Source organism: Scomber japonicus, chromosome 3, assembly GCF_027409825.1.
Source record: "Scomber japonicus isolate fScoJap1 chromosome 3, fScoJap1.pri, whole genome shotgun sequence".
In the NCBI taxonomy this organism is placed as follows: Eukaryota; Metazoa; Chordata; class Actinopteri; order Scombriformes; family Scombridae; genus Scomber; species Scomber japonicus.
In genome coordinates, this window is record NC_070580.1 from 1,385,998 (window position 1) to 1,407,101 (window position 21,104).

At 42.8% G+C, this 21,104-nt stretch overlaps 1 pseudogene; it reads right to left on the minus strand.

Moving 5' to 3' along the window:
• Positions 1-1,298: 1,298 nt before the first annotated feature.
• Positions 1,299-17,963, minus strand: LOC128356291 (uncharacterized; annotated as a pseudogene).
• Between the last annotated feature and the right edge of the window lie 3,141 nt (positions 17,964-21,104).

Consider the following 21,104-nt stretch of genomic DNA (forward strand, 5'->3'; position numbering starts at 1 on the left):
GGGATAACATCTCTCTACTTTCATATAGACTCGCATTATTTTTCACTAAAGGTGTGCTTCTGCTTGAAAAAGACCGAAGGAGGTCGAAATGTTGCGGCGTACGGCACACACTGTAAAAAGTGCAAAAAAACTGAGGCAGGAGGTTGTAACTGTTCTTTTTAAATAGTTTTATTGCAGGAAGGTAACTAGGAGACTGTAAACACAAAGAAGCAGGTCTTCAGAAAGGTGCATTACTGACAGAACAATAAAATAGTCAACAAGAGATGGAAGGCATGACTGTCTGTATCAACAGAGTGTACGATCTTGTGATGAGGTGTACAGAACTAATCATAATTGATGACAGCTGGTCTCACTCGTCTCCACTCCTGCAGAAAGTGACAGGACAAGAGAGGAGACAGACTGAGTTTTGACAAGGTCTTTCAGTGTTTACCTTCCATGTAAATACCAAACCAATCAGCAGGGCACCGCAGGGAATCGAACCCCATCCCAGTATAAACCAGGAGTAGCCATTACCAGTGCCTTTTGCTTTTTGTCTGAACATGGTAGGTAAAGCAAAACCTACATTAGCAACAGCATTTTATTATATGTCAAAATGACAACTACAACTTATTTGTTCAGCAAATGTGGAAAACTATGCAAATAGTGCAGTTTTGAATAAATGGTTCAATGAGCCAAATATTTATCAATACATGTACTAAATGCTGTTGTAATGTAGGAAAAAGAGAACCTATTTTATAAATTACAACATACATAACATAACAAAACACAACATCACATACAACATAGATAGAGCCATGCAAACATCCTCTAATGCACACCATGGGTATGAAAATTGTCATTTCATATTATACAATAGTGTTTTCTTGATTACATTTAAAAAAACTATATAATTCATGATTTCTGACAATGATTGTGATGATTATTCATCAAAATAAAAAAATCACTTTTTGACCAATGTTGTATGCATTAAAGCATTACAGAACATACAGCTGACCACAAGACTAACATCTACAACTATAATAAGCACTAATTACAAGTCTACAACTAACCAACCACCTATTAGTCAGATACATTATTATTAGAATGATAACTGCCTCATGATTGTAAAAATATTCCTGCATACACATAATCAAATAACGCGCAATCCATTCTACCTGATACCAGAAACAATTACCTAAACACCACAACCTATAGAACTTACTACGACAACTCTTCCTATTTATACATTTCTACATTTAAAACCGCAAACAATCGCCTCATGATCACTAAAATACGCAGGCACAACCTCACACTCAACTTCATGTTGAGTGTTTAAACAGAGACATGGGATATGACAGTGGCCGATAAATAACTGCTACTAATAGGTTATATTCTAGCCAATTATAAACAATACATTCTAAATTGAATGGTGGCATTTCAATAATATTAGAGGCCAAATTGTGTGCACTGTACAAGCCAACACCACCATGTTGTTGTCCTTGCAGTGCAATCAGTGCTGGATGGTCACTGTTATACGATAAACTTCGAGGACTACTGTGAAAAGTGAAGCCCTCTATGTTTACCGCTTCTAATGTGGATGCAGCAGGTAGCCATGTTTCTGTCACAGCAATACAGTTAAGCTGCAAATGCTGTGTACATGAAGCCAAATCTGATACATGTTTAGTTAAATTTTGTACATTCATCAAAAAAACATTGAATGTATTTGTATCCAATTTGTGCCTAATGTTGTTTTCTATCAAATATTGGGGCATACTCTGCAAAGCATTATTGGCCATTTATTGTCCTTACAATAAATGGCCTTATCATCAAAATCTTGAATCACCAACCCTGACAAATTTCTAACACGACTTAAGGCCACATACGCCTGACCTGCAGAAAACACCTTCTTCAGACACACCACAGCACTATCTACAGTTATACCCTGTACCTTATGTACAGTACAAGCCCACGCAAGTCTAAGCGGAAACTGACGACGCATGCCACCTTTTTTGGTCACCCTTTCTTCCTCTGCTTCAATGCCGATGGAACCCGCTACAACTAGCGAACTACTAGCACACTGTTTCCTCCTCTGAGCACCAACATTATCATCATCAAATTTAACATACACTATGTGAGGAAACTTTTTTTTTTCTCTAAATAGACGATGTCCGTCACAAAACCACACACACCATTAACAAGACCATCTGAAACATCCACATTTTTATACAACATAACACGTGCACCCTTACCCAATGCCAACACTTCAGCTAAACACGTGTTATACGTTTTTGTATGATGGCCACTTTTCAACATTAATTCACCTGTTTTTTATCATTGACAAAGTCCTGAGCCTCTATTTCATCATATTCAGGACGTGTCTTCAATAGTTCCGCATCGTTGTGCTCATTTACTTGTCTATTTGTCGGAAAAATGTGTAAAGCTGAGCTGACTTCACCGGTTTCACAACGCTTTAATATTTCAATGTCGCTATTCAACATCACGGTCCAGAACAACTGCAGGATGCTTTGATAAAATAATTCCGGCGTTTTAGTCTCAGAAAAGCGCGCATATCGAATTACTGCAGGTTTAGTTTTAGTTCTTTTCACGTCAAATCCGCAATCATTGTTTAATTGAATTCGATCCCTGCATTTCTCACTTCTAGCTAACACACGATACTCCGACGCAAATGTTGCTATACACATGTTGTTGAAAGTACTATCGTTAGGCCTATTCTTAAACCGATCAACTATACTAATCATCCAGATGTCATCTGCATTACAATCTGAAGACTCTGCCTTTTCCCTCAATATACTTATAGGTAGACTCATCATAACTATATTATCCCCTGTGGGTATAAACACAACCTTCCTTCAGGTGCATGCCACTTAACCTATACAGTCCCTGACAAAAGTCTTGTCACTTATCCATTTTGTAGAAACAACAGCGTAGAACCTGACTTTTAATTAATCCATTGGTTTTAGAAATGGCTCATATGAAAGCTAAAACTCTCCCAAATTATGTTTAATGTACAAAAAATTTGCTTCACTGAAGAAGGATTGATCATTTAATGAACACAGAAAGGTCAGATTTTGGCAAGACAAAAGTTTTGTCGCCTACATAGAGTAATGTGAAAATTGAACAAATAATTGACTTCAAATACAAAAATATGTTGCATAACATCAGTAAATTAAGTAGTGATACTGTGAGATCCATATTTAATATGACTCCCATGAGCTTGAAGGACTGCATCCATGCGGTTCGGCAATGAATCATACAATTTATTGATGAAGTCATCAGGAATAGCAAAGAAAGCAGTCTTACATGCCTCCCAGAGTTCATCAAGATTCTTTGGTTTCGTCTTCCATGCTTCCTCTTTCATTCTACCCCAGACATGCTCAATGATGTTCATGTCTGGTGACTGGGCTGGCCAGTCCTGGAGCACCTGGAGCACCTTCTTTGCCTTGAGGAACTTTGATGTAGAGATGGAAGTATGCGATGGAGCACCATCCTGCTGCAAAACTTGACCCCTTTTATGGTTGGGAATGTAAGAGGTAGCTAATATTTGTTGATATTTTAGGCTATTGATATTGCCTTCCACCCTGCAAATCTCTCGCACACCCCCATACTGGATGTAACCCCAGACCATGATTTTTCCGCCACCAAACTTAACTGTTTTCTGGGTGAATCTCGGATCCATGCGGGCTCCAGTAGGTCTCCTGCAATATTTGCGCCGGCTGTGATGTAATTCAACCGAAGATTCATCGGAGAAATCCACCTTCTGCCACTTTTCCAGCGTCCATCCTTTTAGCAGGCTGTGGGCCTTGGCAAATGCCACACGTTTTTTTAATTGCCTTTTGTTTAGTGCTGGTTTCTGGGCACTGATTCGACCATGGAGGCCATTTCGAGACAGAATTCTACTCACTGTCCTGGTTGACACGGGGACTTGAGGTGACCAGGCCTGGTGGAGCTCTGCAGCAGTGGAAAAGGGGCTGGCCTTGGATTTTCGAGCCAACAAACGGTCCTCCCGAGCAGTTGTCTTGCGGGGTCTGCCGGACCTGGGCTTGTCAAAAACATTTCCAGTCTCTTCAAATCTTTTTCTTATCCTTTGTACTTGACGCTGAGACACATTGAAGGTGTCAGCCACCTCAGCAGTGGATCTGGTCTTCAGCCTCTTGATAATTAACACTTTGGTCTCAGGGTAAATCTTAGGCATGTTGTCAGAGGTCAAGTTGCAGGTCCGGTGTGCTTAGGTTCTTTTTATATACACCCACTAATTGATTGATCAATTATTGATCACAGGTGAGGCTGTGATCTAGGATTGGGTGCATCATGTGACAAGGTGACAAGACTTTTGTCTTTGCAAAATCTGACCTTTCTGTGTTCATTAAATGATCAATCCTTCTTCAGTGAAGCAAATTTATTTTAGTACATTAAACATAATTTGGGAGAGTGTTAGCTTTTATATGAGCCATTTCTAAAACCAATTGATTAATTAAAAGTCAGGTTCTACGCTGTTGTTTCTACAAAATGGATAAGTGACAAGACTGTAGGTCAGGGATTGTAGACAGCTTCCTGAGCACTCACATCTCTATTATGAAGATAAACACTACCTAAACTTTTCAAAGCCTCTTTGGCACTAACGTTCTCGTCCTTTGACGCTTCTCTATGGGCATTCCCTAGCAACAATCCATTGTGAGATCCAATAAAGATGTAGGAGGCAGGTTTGTGTGAAAGAAGAGAATGAAAGAGGGCGTTCCCATCTTGGATGAAGACGCCCTCTTTCATTCTCTCACAAACCTGCCTCCTACATTTGGAGCAATCTGCATGCATGTCCTGGACCAAATGGTGGCTAAGAAGCACTTCATCTTTTCCACTGACTCCTACCAACCTGACTCTATTAAGGCACAAGAGAGGCTGAGGCGCGGCTTCTCCGAGAAATTTATAGTGAAGGGCACAGCCACTAGGAAACCCCAGGACTTTAAGCTCTTTCTGGACACCGAGGAGAACAAGCGGCAGCTCTGCCACTTGATGCTTAAGGTCTGGCAATGTGCAAGACAGCTGTTCTCATCGTGGAGGGAAATACAAATACAATAGTAAAGCAACATTTTGGTTTTGGCTAGTAAAAAATCTGGTTGGCTAGTAACTTCTTTGATCTACTAGCCACTTGGCTAGTAGATCAAAAAGTTAATTTCAAGCCCTGTATACAAGCGTATGCATCAACAACAAATTGGACATCCAAATTGGCATTCCAACATTTCAATAGCGGCTTACTATATTGGTTAATCCACGCTTCGTTAACCTGCCTTTTCAAGACTACCGTTGTCTTTTTCGCGTTGCGTTTGTATGCAGCCTCAAACGTAGCTGGACTAATCCCTAAACGCTGCAACAATTCCTCAACAGTGAGGTTACCATTTTCCTCCTTTAACAAAGCCACCTTGACATTTCCCACTATTTCTTCCGCGTGATCTCGTTTCATTAGATCCGGGTTTTTTTATGTCTCGTTTACCACATGTACATGCTGTGGATTCCTCACGCTTACATTTATTTTTGGCTTCTTCCCCTGATGGGCTACGAGAAATGAATGTACGAGTAGATGGCACTTTTGGAAAATTGAATCGACAAGCCGTGTTTTTCTTTTTACAAGTTTTAGAATGTCGCTTTGAGTGTTGCTGTACAGATGTGACAATGTCCAATAATGTCTCATCTTGTGCCGGTAACTCGCATGTCACATATTTGTCAATAAATTTGACGACCTCTTCGTCCGTGTTTTCATAAATTTTGGGTGCATTTTTGATCCAAAACAAGCAATGTACATGTGGTGAACCGCGCTGCTGAAATTCCACCCTATAAAAGAAATCGATAATTTTACCAATCGGATTAGAGGGGAACATAAGGACCTCCCTCAAAAACACATGCCAGCGATAATCAAACATTCTCGCTGCAGTGACCGGATTACGACGCAGTAACTCACACTTGTCTGCCCACTCTAAATCTTCTGCAGTCTGAGACCTACCTTCCTGCTTCAAAATGCTATCTAGTAAATTAGTCCATCTCAAATCTGCAGAAGAAAATGAACAAAACCAAGTAGGCAGACCTAGCTGATGGACAGACCCAACTAACCCACGCTGGGCTTCCTGCCAAAAAGCCGGGGTACCTCGGATCGGCTTTAGAAAACGATACCCGTCATCGAACTCCAACAACTTCTTCATGGACTCTTCATCGTTTATTAAGTCCCTTACACTTCTACCACCTACCTTCTTAGAAGGACGCCCCTTACTTTTTCGCAGAGCGATTGACACATTCGATACAACCTGCTGAACCTCAGACATATACTGACCAAAAAATATATATTCTACATTTCTAGAAAACCTACCGTCAGCATGCAAAATCCTGTTGTTCAAATACTGCGACAACGTTAAAGGACTAGACCTACTATCATGATACGTTTTATAACCCTGAGGAAACAACACTGGGAAACATTTAGCCTCATTTTCCTGATCAGAAAGTAACTTAAAAGGATTGTTACCTTCATGCAGATCTCTAACACAACTAAAATACGCAACTATACTTCGACCATGAACACCTACCAATCCAGCAGCGCTGCGTGCGTGTGAATCAACAACAGCATATCTACCGTTCTGACTAATAACCACGCATGTAGTACCACCCAGGGTCAGTAAGCACGTGCTATAGTTACCAAGCATCCTCTCCAATCCGTTTCGGAGAGAGGTGTGACAACCAGCCTCAACAAGTTCTCCATCAACTACATTGACCACACCACTAACATAGTCACTACCATAATCAAAGATAAACTGCTGCCAGTCAAAAACATGTTGTCCTGGCAATTCAGGAACAGACAAGATCTCAAAAGTATCACTGATCGTGTTGTTCTCACGCAAAAATGCGTACAAGTCATCGCCTAGATGGAGAACATGATCCAAATTGCGACGCCGCCACAAGAACACACTACTGACTGTGTATTTAGCCAAGCTTGCTAAAGCTATGGCCATACACTGACGTCCTGGGTATTTAAATCTACCATTGCCCTGATGGAAGCTCCCCCTAACCCATTTAACCTTAGCAGATGTACAGTCATCATGGTCAGTAGGAACATCAGTGTCTGAACACACTGAACCTGAACACGAAGAATCAAAGTCTGTCCTACCTTTGACGCATCTAGGGAAGTCTTCCTCCACGAGGCTGGGGGGCGATGACTCTGAGGACACGTGACATGGTTAACAAACACGTTTTCAAACTCCATCAATAAATGACCGTTAAGGCTAATCAGGAACTAGGGTCAATCTTACCTGTGACGCAGGCAGCAGAAGCATCCCTCTGCGTCACGACCATGTCCACGGGGATGGGGGGCGATGACTCTGAGGACACATGTGACATGGTTAAAAAACTCAAAGTGCTGTCCATCAATAAATGGATCTTGTATCTTCCTAATCAGGAAGATACAAGCATTAGAACTAGGGTCAATCTTACCTGCGTCACGACCACTTCCACAGCAACAGGGTTAGGGTTAGCCTTCACCTAGAAGATGAGAAAAACCAAAAATGATTAACCAACTCCATCCACACATTTTTTCATGGTTTCACTCACCACATAATACGAACAAAATGCGCAGTGCACATCACAGGGCTGGAGAGATCAGATGGAGCGACCCTGTCCATCGCCTCCATCACCGCGCTGCTGAACCGCACCGGGTTCAGTGGGAAGGACATCTCCAGCTGTGAAATAATAATGGAGACAGACTATTAGTGACAACTTGCTTTGACATATAATACACATATGATCACTAAAAATATCAATGATAAAGTTAAAGCATAACACAAATAGACTGACCGGCTGCTGAAGCTTCCCACTTTGACCCGCGCCGCACGACTCCTCCTCCTCGCTGGAACGTCTCCTCTGTAATGACCAACGTTTGTATTAAAAAAAGATTAAATCTGCAGTTGGTAAGTCTTATAAAAGTAACTTTTTGTCATATTTGCTAAGACTGTGACTATATAAAGACAGCATTACATGAAACAAGTAATCTGTAAAAAAACAAACTGCTCCTACTGCAAATTGCCAGAATCCACCGCGACCGGAAAAAAGACCCAATCAGAGCCGGTCAAGCTCATGTCTCCCAGTTTCTAGGTAAGGTATAGCCATGTGAAAGTCACTGTAAACGTTTTATATCTAGCTGTGTGGAGTGTAGTTCATGTATTACCGATTCACGTGGTCGCGTGCACGTCAGCCTCCTCTGGGGGAGGGACTTTGGAGGCAGGGCAGGAGTGCAGCGGAGGGGGAGGGATCTGACAGTTGTACTTCTTCAAATTTGATGCTAAGTCCTCTCTCTGCTCAAAGTTACCAACTGCAGCTTTAAGGCAAACCTTATTGTTACAATGTTACTTTTTTTTCAAAAAGTCTAAATCAAATCCTTACCTTCCTGCACCGTTCCACAAGCGACCAGTCGAAGGGGTCTGATTGCCGAGGAACGACAATCTCCCCCTTGACGACCACTCGTGGAAGGCGACGAGGCGCTGTCCCAGGAGAAGTCCTCGGAGACACCCGGGGCTCTGGTGGCGGCGTCACCAGTTGCAGATAAGCGGCCCTCCAAAGTAACCCCCGAAGGATGCGCATGCCAGCGCTGTCACTCAAGTGGATCTGCAAAAACAACACATGAAAAATCGATTTACACATCAGAAATTTGACTCTCCAAGTTGTCACATTTCAACTACAAAGAAGTAGTACTACTACTTACGCTGTCTCTGCTCCACAGCTTAAGACGCCGCGTGGGAAAGTCGTCCGCAAGATGGATGTACGGGACATCTACAGGAAAAAAAACATTAATTACTGAAATATTCAGAGACAACAAAATTCGCATTAAGGCTATTTTTTTTCTCTTTTTTAACATACCCATGCTTGCAGCGACCTGGCTGAACGCGTTCTGGAAGTGGGCCTGGAGGTCCTCATCCACAACCAAACGCGGCACGAAGTCCATGACGATCACCTAGAAAAAATAAAATAAAATAAAAGATTACATTACAAAAGTCTTTTCACAATCAAATTAATTTGTGGCACAAGCTGCTGCCACTATAAATTCCCTCAACACAGTTTAGTCAGACACAGTTCAATTAACATTTTTTATTGCCACACAAAAACTTGCGCAGCTCTCAGGTGCTGCTGCTTTACACCGGGCTCTCCACCGCAAAAACTCGCCAGCCCTTTTCTGCTCCGGTGCTCCTCCACTCTCTGCAAGTAGAGTTCAGTCAGACACAGTTCAATTAATGTTTTTTTTTTTGCCAAAACGAAAACTTGCGCAGCACCGGGCTCTCCATCACAATAGCCAACTCTTCAGCCTTTTTCTGCTCCGGTGCTCCTCCACTCTCTCTGTGCAGCCACCACACTGTCCAGCCCCTACTACAGTGTGAAAGGAGAGCTTGATTAGTCAATTAGCCCAACTGTACCAATCAACTCACCTAGCGCTGCTCCTTCTGTCTCCTATAGCTGACTGCCCAAACCAAGCTCACCTCCATGTAATTGTACAACCAATCATAATAACCACAATAATAATCATTGTAATGACAAATGTACTTACCTTAGGCCAGCGTGTGCAGACCGTGCACAGGAGCTTGGCGAAGTCGGCCCGGCCCTCGTCGACTGTCCGGCTCGCTGTCAAGTTGTTGCTAGGAGCCATGAGACAGACCAAGTCAGGGGTCCGAGGTACCGTAGCGTTCGGCAACCTCGGTCCTCAACTGAGCTGCACAGGCCCCCGGCGTCGACATGACAGCGAAGGACAGGCACCCCTCTGGCATCGGCACGGCCGGTCAGCAGAGAGGTTGGCCACTTCCTCACCTTGTGGCGCCAGCCGGTGCCACGGCCTAGATGAAGCCAAGATAAAAACAACAACATTTACAACATATCCAAACCACAACACACTTTCCCAATAGGGAAACTGTGCAAAACAGTTTACACCTTCCACATATGAAGGAAAATATTCATTAAAATAATAGTCGGCTACATACGTGCAAGGGTGCCACAGGGAGGTTGCTGGGGACCCAGCATGACGATCCGCTCCTCCTGCACTCTCCTGACAGCCTGGGAACGGCGGAAGGACTTCATACGAGGCATCTGAATGATTAGAAAGTTTACATACATGAGTAACAAAGCAGCAGAGATTGTATGTAGATTGTATGTTTAATGCACTAAGCTCAATAAACAAAACCCTTAGTATTAACTGTTTAGGTAGCAAATTACACAGCTGTAATCATGTATGTATATTTTTGTGCATTTCTACAGACCATAGCTTTTAAACATAGAAGGACATGCTAATTACAAAGTGACAGTAAGACACAGTTTAACAGGATTGATATCAATTTAACTTTAGCTGGACTACATTACTGCATTACATGTAACTAGAGCAAACTGAACAAAAAAGGTCAATCCAGCTGTGTGTGTAACCCTAAACACCTCTGTCCCTGCACTGATACCATTAATAATACAACATTTCATATCATTATACATTTAATTTACATTAAGTTAACAGAATAATCAATACATGTATATACACTTTTCTTTTTTTAGCACATTTATTTTATCTGCCAGTTTAAACCCTGCTGTAACAGCTTCAAATGAAGAGAAATATCCATCCAGAATAAACCAAGCTCCTCAATACATAAAAAAGACAAAATACACCACAAAGAAAATATTTCTGACATTTTTTTCTAAATGGTAAAGATCTGATAAGTGACTTATAACAAAGGTGTAAGAACAAAATCTTTTTTTCTGATTTGTTTTACAACACAAAAAATGATGATTAGTTAATTTAGCTGATTATATTTAGTTAATATATTATGTTGTTCATTTTCAGGCATAAAACACATGCAGGAAGAGCTCAGTTTGTCACCTAGTCTCTGACCTCTCAGCTGTGATGATTCCCCGTGAATGATAAGAGTCCCACCCTGAACACATTTTAGCTTCAATATTGTCTCTCAGTCATCCTCATGTGAAAAATATCATGAGATTTACATGGTGTGTTTTCCACATCATATACTACAACATGACGTATGAGTAATAGTATGTGTTAGTTAGTGACTTCTATAAAATTGTTCAATAACAGCATAGGTCTGAAGACATGTACATGATCCTCCGACTGTGTTATAAATTTCGGTGTTTCGCCATTAACCAGGAATCCTCACTCCAACAGGAAGTCGGCCATTTTGAATCAAATTTGCGATTTTGGCGCTGTTTGTCTCCATTTGACTCAGAAGCTACGTCGCAGCAAGTCTCGCTCAGTCGTGGCCTGGCGAGGGAGCTTGGGCCTGGTCATCGCTGCTTGCAGCTTTAATGATTATTATTATTATTATTATTATTATTATTATTATTCTACCGCCTCTTTGAGCCTTAATTTGACCCCCTAAACCCGCTCCAAAACTCACCAAATTTGGAACACACATCAGGTCTGGCAAAAAAATCGATAAAATGGAAAAACAAACAATGTCGAACCTAGCGCCACCTAGAAACACTAAAACGGCCACTACGCCTGATAGGAATGTCGTAGAAAGCCAAAACCAAAACTCAATTATTTGTCTTATCAAGACCTACAAATCACGTGCTGACACCCCTGACCTAAAACCAACAGGAAGTGCACATTTTGCCTTTTTAAATGTATGATTTTTGACGATTTTTCAGGCATTTCAAAATATATACATTATTCCTGCATACTTTCAGCTACAGACTCCATTCAAACGTCAAAATATAGCCACAAGTCTCATCTATAGATGTGTGCAATTTGGTCTGGCTATGTTTTATGCTTCTTGATCTGCGAACCCACATGTGCACCTTGTTCCTCTCCCATTCAAATCTCCATACTGTCTGTGTATGCTCTATCCTCATGCTGCACAGTCGTCAACTACCATGGCAACGACTGTGTGTGTGTGTGCAGCTGGCTCATTTGTGCTATGCAGTCATCCTGATTCATTTCTGGTCTTAGTGTGCCACCCAGTGGAGAAAACTTGTAATGACTCATGATACCTGATGAGGAAAAAGTGCCTCAGTTTTGTGTTTCTAGTTCAAGTTTATTGACTGTATTATTATGTTTTTAGATATCTGTGCAGTCTGTCAGCTATTTCACTGATCAAACACGAATTACAAGAGCATGACCTACAAACATATCTACAGGTTTCACTGGAAAAAAGTTCCTCTCCTGTTTGACTCATCAAAGTGTTGGCAGTTAATTTCAGTTGCTCAGTCTGAATGTCTACACAGACAGACAGAGAGCGAGAGAGAGAGTGAGTGTGTTTATGTGTGTATATTTGTGAGTGTGTGTCTATATGTGTGATTTTGTGTTTGTTTGTGTGTGTGTGTGTGTGTGTGTGTGTGTGTGTGTGAGTTATCTACTTATTGCAGTGTCCGATAAAAGTCCAGGTCTGAAGACATCTAAATGCCCCTAACGGAAACCTTTCCGCTTCGCCATGGCCCAATGTGCGCAAGGGGGCGAGGTCCCGCCCGACGCTGCTTGCAGCTTTAATTCCCACTATGACTGTCACTGCAGCCCCCAGCCCTGATTTTTTGTTGGGACTTGCCGGTATGTGCAAAGACTTTATTTTAAAGTAAAATGTATGATGCTGTCATAGTGGGAGATTGATGCATGACCTGGATATGGATTGATTCATTTGGAAAACTTAACCTGGCAGGAGTTTGCAGGGTGTGACACATTCACCAAAGTGATCTCTGTGTTGGGTGGATGCAGTGATCTGTGAGAATGATGACAATCTGGAGTAAATAACCAAACTATAATCTGCCTAAAGGTTCATTAAATGGAAATTCAAGTTTATTTCAACTGGACATATTTCCCATAAATGTGACCATTGTGGCTTTAAGTGTCATGCTAAAGATACAGATGCAGCCGCCCAGAATCGCCAGTTGGTCTGTGACAGTGCCCACACAGATAGATGGCAGATTCCCTTGGCTGTAATGACATCTACCCACAGTGAATGCAGCCCAACTTGTCATGCTCCCCAGTATAATGCGTGGAAACCAGTTGCTATTCTTTCTCTATCCACAGGCAGGACCAGTATTTATGGACCTTTTCATTGACCCACTGAGCCTGAAATCAGCTGTTATCATATTTGATGTGATTCCCACATATAACACTTTTAGTGAAGTGCTTGTGATCATTATTAGTTCATGAAATATTATACTGAAACTTGTTGTAAAACATTCATGCAGATATTTGCTTTTTTTTTTTTAAATAGACATTCAGAGCGCCAAAAGATCAACAGAACTGTCTAAAAAATGAAAGCAATTGTAACGAAGAGCCCTTCATTACAAGAGACTATGGGAATATGGCACAACTGGGTCTGGGTTTTAATAGCACTTTTTAAACAGACAACTTAATGAGGCACTTTAATAATGGCACGTGGCACTTTCATTGTAATATTTACACTTTATTAGCAGTTTGCACATTGCATATTTGCACATTGAGCTTTTATTGAAATGTGATTGTGTGTCTTCTGCCAGGTGGAAGTGTGGATAGTCTGCTTCATCTGAGGGAGAGAGGGAGTTAGATTAGATAAGATTGTGTGCACATCTCCAGTGTATAATTGATAAACAGTGGGAATGAAGACATAAATGTGCAGAATATTTCAATGAGTGTTTTAGTGTGTTAAAGTTGCGGCCTGTGTTAAGTTGTTTGTATATTCTTACCTGTCCTTTTGATGTCTCCTCCAGAGTGTTCAACCAAAAGAGTCCCCAGGCATACGAACACACATTTAAAGGTTCCGGGAGAGACCAAGTGAGGATAGGAAGAGGGGGGTTGGTAGTTGGTGTGTGTGTATATATATATATGTATATTTATTGTAGTGGGTTTGTTTATTCTGGGGGGTGTAATTAGCAGAACAGCAGGACAGCAGTAGGGATCAATGTGATGTAATAAGTATTGTTTGGGGGGTTAGCTGGGAAATCATATTGTTAAAAGAAACCCGTGAGTGGATGCCAGTTTCCATCTGCCCTTGTTGCTGGTCAGGTCTCTCATTCATGCATGCTGCCGTGCTGTACAGCTGTATGTATTTTTGTCTTTTTTTGGTGAATAAACACCCACTATTTGGTGAAACCTGCTATCGCCTGTGGCTGCATCGGCCAACCACTTATGGTCAATCTGACAGCAATACATGTGGGAAATGAATGATTAGCAGTAACAAGTAACAGTGGCCCTGTTTACACCAGACATTAAAGACTGTGTAAAGTGAATTCAGACATTTATTTCTAAACATTAAATAGGTCATAAATGTATTCCTAAAAAAGGTGTAAAAAGCATTTCAACCATTTAGATTTGAATTGTGGAGCTAGGCTTCACAAACTGTGTTTTCAAGATGATTAGCATAAACCCTCCCCTGCTGCTGTAGAGGTATAAATACATTCAGCACACTACTACTACTACAGTCTACAGTTAACTGAATTAGCTGCCGAGCTAACCACCGAGCTAGCAGCTGAGTTAGCAGCAGAAAGCTCTCAGACATAGTGTCCATGTTTCTGGTAAAGGTGGTGACTTTGATTGACAGGTGACACTTGGTAGGGGGCGGGGTTTCAGTGAACTCGGCGGGGACTCCCACAGCGTCTGCGACAATAATTGGTTAAAGGAACCAAAAAAACAGTAAGTGGAGTTTGATTTTCACATCGAAAACAAGTTGAACAAAGTTTTATCTTTTGGGTATTTTTTCAGTTAATTTGAAAGGTGCTGACTTAGAGGCCGACAGGAAACAGAGAGAGAGAGAGAGAGAGAGAGTGAGGGGGATGACATGCAACAAAGGTCCCTCGACACATTTGAAGTGGGGTTGTTTCGATTACATGACATGCACAGTAACCACTCAGCTATCAAAGCATTCCTTAATTCCTATTTTTAGTCTGCCAGAAAATAGAGGAGGTCAGTGGAGAAGGCAGTCCTTTCATTCACACTGCTAAAAGAATGTGCCCACATGTGCTCCAGACCACCTACAAATGTGGTCTGAGTGATCTGATCTCAGTGCATTCACATGTGTTACTTAGAGCTGTTAACTTGTGATGAGGATGCTTGTTCATGCCAGGTGTAAATAGGGCCTGTGTTTGCAACAGTGTGCACTCTGATCTGCTTATAACAATACATGTCATTTATCTAGAGGAGCCTCCATGCTGATACAAACTGACATGTTCACCCTCAATGAAATGTAACTGGTGAAACAGTGTAAAACATATTTTGTACTTGCAAAATAAACGCAACGCTTTAAAAGAAAAACACAAACACTCCAGGAAAACACACAGAGAGAGAGAGAGAGAGAGAGAGAGAGAGAGAGAGAGAGAGAGAGAGAGAGAGAGAGAGAGAGAGAGAGAGAGAGAGAGAGAGAGAGAGAGAGAGAGAGAGAGAGAGAGAGAGAGAGAGAGAGAGAGAGAGAGAGAGAGAGAGAGAGAGAGAGAGAGAGAGAGAGAGAGAGAGAGAGAGAGAGAGAGAGAGAGAGAGAGAGACTGTTTTTTTTACAAAGACATGACATAGTTTGTATGTGTGTGTATGTATCGAAGCTTGATAAGCGCAGTTTCAGGAGAGGGAACACACACCAATTACACCCCTTCCAGCTCCTATATAAACAGACCTAACAGCTTCCCCCTCGTTCACTCTCGCTTTCCAGTTTCACGTGCAGACAGTCTCAGTCAAGCTTTCATGGTCATCCCAGAAACAGATCGCACTTCCCGCATTGCATCAACAAAACTTGAACAAATGCTACTGTGGCGGGACGAGGGCTAGAAGGCCGACAATTAGAAAGCACATTAGAATTTCAACTACGCCACTTAGGGAATGTTGCCCTAAGAATAATTAGAGTAATAATACCAGGCACAGAGGTTCGTTATGCAAAGAAGACAGGACCACAAGATGAATATTCTCCACAAAATCCAATTTAAAGGAAACAAAAAGAAACAAACTTAACCTTTAGCTGGTGCAAGGTTAGAGTAAACATAAATTATAAGTTAGATGAAAGTTAACCAAAAGTAGGCTAACAAATAAACAGCAACCGGTAGATTAAATTAAAGAAATTAAGGTGACATGAAACAAACAAACAAACAATAATAATCTAGATTAATTTCAAAGCAACCAAACAATAAGCAAAATAACTAAGGCAAAATAGACAAATTATTCCCAACTAAATAACAAAAATCAAACTGAGATTAAATGAAATCAACCCCACAATTGGGACCCAGGCTTTAAATGGCTGTCAGCAGGTCGGCACACACCCGCTCCCGAGCGCAGACCGACGAGCCTTTACAGCCTCGCAGCACTATCTGCAGGCTTAGTACTGCAGCAGGCGGAAAGCAGACCCCGGGCAGGATAGGCAGAGCAGGCACTGGGCAGGGCAGACAGGACGCCAGGCAGGACGGACACCAAGCAAGCAGAGCCGGAAGCAATGGTTAGCAATTGCTACCAAACACCTGATCAAAACACAGCTATGTTAGCACATGCTATATGAGTGAGTGGGCTGCAAAGGCAGAGCAAGAGGCATACACACCGTCTGACAAAGGAGAGGCCAACAAGGTTTAATCACTGCATACAGGGCTTTGAGTATGGGAGGTCTGCTTTGCACCAGAGTCTGCGACCGGTGAGATAAACAATGGGAACGCGACAGCCGGAAGTGGGCGTGTCTCTAGAGCCAAAGAGTCAGAGACAGAACGATGGACACCTGCCCTCTTTATAGGGTGGCCTCCCTCTGTGGTTGGTCCAGAGAAAAATAGCCAAACCACCCCAAACACCTGAACCGGGAGGATATCTATTCTGCTACCAGTGACGTGCGATGAGGTTCATGTCTGGTGAGGCACTGACTTCATCACAATCAGATTTACAAACATATGAACCCTACAGAGTAGCTTATTCACCATTTGATTGGCAGCAGTTAACAAGTTATGTTTAAAATCTCATATCAGCTTTCTTTACACATACAAACTGTAGCACACAAAAAAACACATTTAATTTAAAAAACTTTATTATGGTCTTACCTTTACTTATAAATGAAGTCCATGCGGCGCTCCTTCTGAACAAAAGCATCGATAACTTGTTTGTAGAAGGAAAAAAAAACGGATGACTTGCCGACTTGCTCACTGTAGTTGTAGCTTACTATCACTTATTCTGCAGCTAATGAGTCGTAATAAGAATCACTGGGATCAGGAGCGCCCCCTGCCATGAGGCCGGAGAACTGCGTGCCTCACTTAGTGACTTTTTGCAGCCGTTTTATGCTGCTCATCACACGAAACACGCTATAAACACTGTACATTATATCATCAGCTAAACTATGGAAATTTAGTTCATATAGTAAAAGTGTTTGAACATGTTAATAGCGACATACAGAGAGACAGCTGTACAGCTGTACTGTCTCACTGCATAGCATGCCAGCGCAGTAAGCCGAGTCATTGCGCAATCCATGGTGAGGCTCGTCTCGCTGCTGCCTCACTGCGCGTCTCTTTTCAGTGTTTGATCAGTACATGTGAAAATTCAGCGATTTTGAAAATAATCAGAAACTGGTAAAGTTAGATAGAAAATAACGTTATAGTGCAAATCACTGGACAAATATAACCTGACCTCCCCTGACCGCACGTCACTGCCTGCTACACTACCATTACTACTCCAAGAGCGAACTCACCACGGATCACGAACTGCAGATCATCAGATTCGACTTGACTGAAGATTTATGGGAAACCGGTTCTCCTCTCGTCACCCAGCAGCAGACCACAGCAAAGCGTCCCGCGAGGGGCACATGCCGGCCTCGCAGGCTCTTCAACTCACACTCCCCTGATGTGACACTCCCGGTACATCTGCGGCTTCCTCTCCTCCACTAGCGAGGGCGAAAAACCAGGGAAGCAATGGACAAAGCCACTGGAGCAGCAGCTTCAACTCTCCCCTCCTCAGACGCTTCAACAGTCCAGATAATTCTCCACCACACCGAACTCGCACTCTCCGTCCGGCCGGCCCCCGACATCAGCGAACTGCCAATGGTTCCTGCATAGGATGCATTCCCTATCAACTTCAGCCACATTAAACTAAAGCTTCATTATTTACTCAGCGTCAACAACAGCCATTAGCTCTCCCGCCTTCCGGGTTTTCGTCTAAGCCAATCATCGGCTGGATCGGCACGCGTGACGTCACAGAGCCCTGTAGCCCCACGGCCACAGCCCCTCCTGGCAGGGGCCAGGTAGTATTCTCATTCTACTCAGACTTGTCAAACATTTTCAAAATGTGTTTATGGTCTCAATCGCTAGTTTAAAGCCTTCTTTAATGCAGTATGATTTGTATGATCATGAGTAAAATTTGCCATCCCTGATCTTATATTTGATAAAGCAGGGTATGCATTAGGGCATGGCTACATCGTGATCGACAGGTTGATTGCAACCTCCCCGCTCCGCCCATGGCCCCGCCTCATGTCATATAAGTAGAATCCGTGTTTTTATTTTTCGCAGCATGCACTTGAAATTTTCATGATGGCGCTGCCCAGATTAGAAACCATTGACTTCCGAGTAGCAGTCCACAAACCAGTGGGTGACGTCACGTTGTTACTCCCATTTCTTCTATACAGTCTATGGCATTTATACCAACGGCATCAGTCCTGCATCATACGTTATCCATCTCCACTACTTTGTAGTAAAGATTCATAATTAATTTAAAGTTACTTCCACATTGTCTTTTCCATATACCAACTGGAAGCTTCTCGTGCAGCTACTCTAACGTCACTTTGCCATTGCACACCGTTACACGCACTTGAACATTACAAAGACCGGGTTGCACCTTGCCAGTATATCGAGTCAATCGTCATTTTAGGCATCATCTGCCATTAAACACATCGTATTGCACGTTACTAACACAGCTTATACTAATAAGTAAATAATACTAACCGAAATCACTCGACGTATCGTCCACGTTAAAGCACTGGATCGCAAGCTACTAACACAATTTATCACAAATACAACTAACCTGAAATTGCTTCTATATTGTCTGAGTCATAAACCCCGGCCGTCTCCTCACTCCAACCGCAGCGCTGTTCCTAGTCAGGGACATCAGGCACCGGTATGCCTGCGACCCATATGGTTTTCTCACAGTGTTCTGCTTAGACGGAACATCAGACACAGTGATACCAGCAACCATGCCATTTCCTCACTACGACCGCAGTGCTTCGTTTAGACAGGGACATCAGGCACCGGGATGTCTGCGACCATGCTGTTTTCTAAATCCAACAGCAGCACTTCGCTTAGTCGTGTACATCAGGCATCGTGATGCCTGCGACCCATGCTGTTTCCTTAAATCCAACAGCAACACAGCGCTTGCTTAGACAGGGACATCAGGCACCGGGATGCCTGCAACCCATGTTGTTTATCTGTCCAACCACAGCATTTCGTTCCAACGGGAACATTCGGCACCATGATGCCTACAACCCCTGCCGTCTCTTCATTCCAATCACAGCACTCGGCTTAGACCAGAACATCAGCACCAGGATGCCAATGACCCCTGCTGTTTTTCACTACATCTGCACCACTTCAATTTGGCCAGGATGTTTGATGTCAGTGACTCCGCTGTTTACTCAATCCAACCTTGGCTCGCCTAGTTCGACAGCAGGCAGCTTTTATCATGGACATCCAGCTCATTTCTCCCGGGCAGTGACACCGGGATGTCATTGCCCCCAAGTGCTACTCCCGCAACTTCATCAGACAGAACGATGCATCGTTCTCCGCCAAATGGCCAGCTGAGACCACCCCCTTTCACACGTTTAACGTAAACTACTTGTCGTTCTCTCTCGTCACTTCGACCATTTCATTATCAACGCCCCTTTCATACGTTCAACGTAACCTACACTTCGTCCTATCTCATCAGTTCTACAATTTCATTATCAATGACCCTATCACACGTTCAAAGTAACATATATGTTGTCCTATTTCGTCACCATAACTATTTCATTATCGACGCCTCTTAGAGCCACCTGCTGTCTATTGCATCTTCAGTCCCGTCGTTTCTGTCTTCCTTCTCCCTGAACCAATGATGTCTCGCCGAGCTTCGCTTGTGGTTCCATCTCCTCTCTAGCTGGAACGGTATCTCCTTCTTTTATGATGATCAGCTGACCAACTCCCTTGACATCCAGCTACACTGATGCCACTCCTTCTGCTGATTTTGGGGGTTTCTACAACGGTAGACGGTTAGCATCAGAATGGCCCCCAGAACTCATGGACAATTGCCAGGTCGCTTCCTCCGCCTCTTCGAAATCTACCCCATGGTAGCCGCCACTGTTCTATGGGGACACGAATAGTCTAGTTAATCCATTCCACACTACACACTGATAAACTCAGTCGTTGAAATCATTAACAAAGGTCACTCCAACTCCTCTTCAATCATGCCATTCATGCGTCACTCACGTGGCACTCCGTCACTAACCAATATATCCTCCGCGCCACCCACGTCCCAGGCCACCATAATACCATTGCTGACTCTCTCTCTCATTTTATGTTCCAGAAGCTCAGAAACTTGGCTCTGCAAGCCAAACCGCTGCCGACTCCAGTTCCTCCATATTCTGCACTGACTTTCAATCTGTAAATCCATCTTTAATACTCCTGATCATCGAATTCCAAAAATACAACATTAACAGCTTATCTTCTACACTCTCCTCCTACTGGACAGCTTGGAATAATTTCCAACACTTTCATGACCGACACAACATCATTTTCCCCTCGTTCTATCTCACCACCGTCATCTGCTACATCACCTATGCTCATTCTGCCATGAACATAAGAACACCTACTATCAAATCCTACCTCAGCGGTACTAGTTTTTCTCCAAACTAATCACAGGTAATCCCAGCCCAGCCATAAACCATCCCCAAGTAAGTCACTTCTCTCTGGTCTCCTCAGCCAAGAACCAGCCAAACGGCTTTCTCTTACCTCCAAACTGCTGTCCACTCGCATACACACCATTCGTTCAGGATACCAAACTCCTCACATCGCCCTGACCCTCAAAGCGATGTTCATATTAGAATTTTTTTCAGTTTCCTTGGATGCTTAGAATTCACTGTGTCACCATTGCACTTCGACCCGTGCCGCCTTGCTTGTATCTTGGACTTGTCACTATTTACGCCTCATTA